Raw genomic sequence first — 5,225 nt, 5'->3', positions numbered from 1 at the left:
TTATTAGAAACCAAGATACTGTAGCTGGTTTATTCCAATAGTGACCGGGATACTGTGGCATGTAAACACAGTATCCCGGTTACTGCAACATAAAGTTGAGTCGCATGCGTCCAAAAGACACTTTCCAGTCTTTTCACCACAACAGTAGCGACATAAATAAATTGACCAACATAAATAAAGTGACCAAACGAGTGAAATGACTGTAAAATAAAGAGCTGCGTTAAACCTGCACATGTACAATCTGCACTCGTGTGATCACTGAAAAGCTAAAACATGAACTATCTCCTATACAACACACACACAGAACAGACTCACCATCATCAGCACCTCTTCTGTCACAAAAAGAACACACATAATCCACTGAGTCGTGTCATTTAGTCCAAAAGAATCTGATCACATCAGCGGCACAAGGAGGGAGCTGTTTTTATCACCGCTAACAGTTTATGCTAATTAGCGATGTGGTCTTAAGTTTCGTTTCTGTAAAACGTAAACAAATGTGATCAGAGCTGAATGATCTGATCAAACCTGCTGATGTGACTCTATAGTGTTTATGGTTTATATGTTGTAAAGTTGAGTTTATTTATGCAGAAGATTTTAATGAAGAATCTGTTGGTTTGATGTGTGCAGTGGATTGTGGGATATCTCGTAGCTCCTTAGCCTCTTATACTAAAGGAGCTCACGGTTTGTATTTTTCCTGGTTTATGAAATTGATTTAAGTTAATTTTTGCGCTTGCGCACTAAGATTATGTCATGAAACCGGAATACTCCATTTGATCATGTATACGCGGATATGAGTGTCCCGGTTTCTCAGTGTGCATGTAAACACAGTATCCCGAATACTGACAGAACCGGGATATGGCTAATAACTGGGATACTGATGTGCATGTATACACACTCACTGTAACTGCTGCAGTAAGCCTAGTCATTTTAGTTTTCAAATGTTCGTATTAACCCGTTCTACGTGATCCTGGTGTTTTTATTTTTGCTATTTTGCCTCTGTGAGCTAAATTTGACTGGAGCTGAATGCTGTGGGTGACGTCAGACTCTCTTAGTCCACTTCTGTTATTCATAAATAAAAACAAATACAGCCATTTTTACCAAGTAACATAATGACACAACAGAACCATGCGCTCACAGCACACTTTTACTGGTGTCTTTCAGGTGTGACAGGTAAATCTGTGCTCGTGTTTGCTTTGGTTTACTCAGACTTTGTAACAATAACAGCCACCCACACAGAGAGGGGAGGGAGGAGAGAGCACGGGAGCACCCATGGGTGGGGGGCAGTGACTCCACATCGTGGTATTTGGCATGTGAATGGGTGACTGTGTTGGACTGTGGACTGAGTGGGTAAAGTTACTGTCACTACATCATAACATAGCTGGAGTTGTGTTTTGTTTCATTCACACATGTTTGAGTAAGTGTGTGTGTAAAAGGCTGGGTCACTAGAGCTCAGAATGCTTTCATTGTTCTACTTTGTGACATCATTAGGTGGCAGTATTGGAAACTCAAATGTTTGGTATAAATACATATTCACAATAGTCATGTCTGCAGAGTTGTGCTCTGTTACAGTTACTCTTTAATGCGGTGCTATTCAGAAGAGTTCAAGTCAAAGGAACACATCAACATTGTCTGGGAGTGTGATGCTAACTGTAGGCACTGCTCTGTCTGAAGCACACTATAATAATAGAATAATAGAGCTGATTTGTGCTGTTAAACAAGTTTCTCAAATTGCATTAGTCACAAGCTTTTCACCTTTTTGTTGAAAATGGTCCTAAACAGGACCATGAACACTCACACTGATCACAGGAAAATGGGAATGTGTTGCTTAAATCCATTTAGTACTTTTCTATTATATTATTTTTATTATAAATATATATAATTTTTTTTTAGTTTTCAGACCACCTAAAAACCACCACAGCACAACTTTTGTCCAACTGACAAAACTGAATCTTTCTTTGTTATGGATCCTACCTGAACGACTGAGGGATTGTGCAGTCAAATGTAGTGATTTTAATTAAGAATTCAGCTGATTTCAAGTGATTCTATTGATTGATTGATTTTTCTTGCTGTTTTTATGTTTTGTCTATTTTGTTTGCTAAAAGGTGGAATATTAACTCAAATAAAATGTGCTAAAACATAAGTCTGAGCCGTTTCAACAAGTCGCAAAGTCCTTCTTACTTTTCAGTCCAGATCTAAAGTACAGACACCTGCTCTCAAATGTACTAAAGTAAAAAGTATCCACTATATTTAAAGTACAGATACCTAAAAATTGCACTTAAATATTATAGTTTTACTTTTGTACTTCTGCTTTGGTTGGACTTTCATTCCTCAAACTAGATCTGGGTTAGTGATATTGCAGCTGATTTTCTATTCTAATCTCAAACTGCAAAACTCAAACTCCGAACACCACATACAGGTATATAAATGTAAGAGCGCCTGATTGTCCCTCGCTGTCAGGTGACGTGACGGGTGAATCTGACAGGTGGTGGTGAGGTGTGTCACAGACAGTACAGGAGGAGCCGTTTGTGGCTGCGGCGGTTTTGAAATATAATTACCTCATTAGTTTATGAACGTTTGGTATTTACTGCACAAACATGGCACATTAATTATAATAGAGATGTTGAGACGGAGCCGCGGCGGAGGCGAGCTCGTCAATCAAAACATGTTCTCACCGGGAATGTTTGGACCTCTTCCATTTTTCACCTCAAATATGTTATTTTGTTTTCCACTTCATCATTATGTGAAATCGTTGAATCTGTACTGTGAAGTGTACCGCTCTACTCCACCCATTTCAGCGTGATCGGGACGTGCACGTTAGCATGCTAGTTGTTCAAAGCAGCACAGTGACGGCTCTGGTCTCTAAAAGTTGTGAAAAGTGCTTATAAACTAAAAAATAGGATGCTCTGAATTCATAAGGGAAGTGAGGAAGAACTTTGGACGACTGCAAACTGTTTACACATTTGTACACATTTAGAAACCCCACTTTTTTTTTTTTCACAGATTTTTTTTTAACATATTTTTAAAACAGTAAAAATCTGACTCTTGTGAACTTTAAGTCTGTTGTTAGGACCCACGAGTTGGAGTTGGATGTGCAGGGGAGTAAATTTGGATGAGGTCCAACACATACTGTACCTTGGGGCCGGTCCATTCAAAGCTTTAAAAACAAACAATAAAATCTTAAAATCTATTCTGAATCGAACAGGAAACCAGTGCAAAGATGCAATAACTGGTGTGATATGTTCTTGTTTTTTGGTTCCTGTTAAAAGTCATGCCACAACCTGGAGCTTGTGTTTTGTTTCATTCGCACACTTTGCAGTAACTCTTTATTATTAGTCTGTCTGCATCTCCAAAGCTCCAAATGCTCTGTTCCACCTTGTGATGTCATAGTGGTAGTTTTCAAGTGAACAGCTGCTTTTTACCTTCAGTTCAGTAGAGATGGACAATTCCAGAGCTGAAATGATCCAAACGATTCAAGTGAAAGTGTATGGAGCACTTCCTGTATTATTACATGACATATAGGGTGACCAAACGTTCAGAAAAATTTGGGACAGTCCTGAAATCAGCACTTGTCCCAAATCCGGCCCTAAATATCCCAAAAATTACACTCAGACAGAATACTGAGTAATTATTTTCTGATAAACATTAAAAACTGTTTGTAGAGAGGTTGAGTCGACAGCACGCAGCCCTGACAGCTTCTAAATCTCTGTGTGCAGCCCTGGCTACAATCTATTTTGTTTATTTTTTGACGTTGTACAATTAGGCATGAATATGTACAGACGATAAGCTCATTTTCTTTCATTTGATCTTGAAATTTTGATCTTGTTCGTTCTTTTATTTCATCTCGTTTAGATTATTGTAATTCTCTTTTTTACTTGTTTTAATGCTTCTACATTTAAGCGGCTGCAGCTTGTTCAAAATGCGGCTGCAAGGTTTTCAACAGGAGCAAACAGGCGAACTCACATTACACCAGTTTTATCTTCACTGCACTGGCTTCCGTAACCGTTCCATGTTGATTTTAAAATATTGGTTTTAACTTATAAAGCTTTAAATGGACAGGTGCCACTGTACATCAGGGACTTACTGCCCCTACTCCTCAGGTTGCACCCTCTGGTCCTCTGGCCAGAGCCTCTTGATGGTCCCAAAGACCTGATTTAAAACTCGGGGGTCATGTGCTTTCAGGCTGTGGCTCCCAAATTATGGAATGCCCTGCACTCTGTAGACTCTTTTAAAAAGCAGCTCAAAACACTGCTGTTTAGTCAGGCTTTTAGTTGACTGTGTCTGTAATTTCTCTGTTCTTGGTTATGTTGTTTTTTTGTTCTGTAAATGGTGCTATATAAATAAAGATTTACTTACTTACTTACTTATTTGACATGGCTGGTGTACCAAAACCCCAACACGCCGCCAAAAAGCAAAAGTGTTTCCTCCTTTATTAATGTCTGTATAGGCGAGTTTCATTGTTGACAAAAGCGTGCGTTGCATGCTGGGAATTATTTTGGTCGGTGGCAAAAAACACTAATTCAACATGACGGACGGAGCGAGAAAGCACGTAAAGGGTATTGATCCTGGTTATTTATCCACTCTAACGGCAGAGGACCCAAGACCATTTGACCAGAAATTGGTCATAAGCATCGATGGAGCCAAATCACCCTTTTCAACCCCGACAAAAGGTGGACCAAACCAAATTTCTGGTCAGAATCACCAACTACCTGGACAAATATTCACTTTGGCGATATCCACAATGACTTGGTGGAAACTCCTGGGTCATTCACAGCAGAAAAGATGAAAACCTCCAAGAGTCTGGATGTGTTGTTGAACTTGTGGAGTCCACGGTTTGTTAGGATCTTCTACATTTGCTCTGCGGATGTTTGAAAGTCATTTAATTCACCGTTAGTGGTTCTTTTCACTCTGAATACGAAAAAGACATTTTCCTTCTTCCGTGCTTCTATGGTGCATCTGATAATGCAGCAGGAATTTACCATTATCAGGGATAAATACGCGAGGTTACGCACTGGTTTACGCTACCAACGCTGTCATTAAATGGTCTATTTTCAAACTTTTTTCACAAATAAACCACACCGGACTTTAAAGGAAACCCAACAGTGTGATGGGTGAGTGGTTTTGTTTGTTTGTGGTGTTCATGGTGACTCTGGGCTTTGTTCAGTTGTGGCGTGTAGGGAGGGTGCTGTCTGGGACCAACGGATTGTCAGCGTGTTCACAGTGACTCA

This window comes from Boleophthalmus pectinirostris, unplaced genomic scaffold, assembly GCF_026225935.1.
Source record: "Boleophthalmus pectinirostris isolate CB_2022bp ecotype Guang Dong unplaced genomic scaffold, ASM2622593v1 HiC_scaffold_18, whole genome shotgun sequence".
Classification (NCBI taxonomy): Eukaryota; Metazoa; Chordata; class Actinopteri; order Gobiiformes; family Gobiidae; genus Boleophthalmus; species Boleophthalmus pectinirostris.
The sequence above is the reverse complement of the archived record's forward strand: the minus strand, read 5'-3'. Positions refer to the sequence as shown.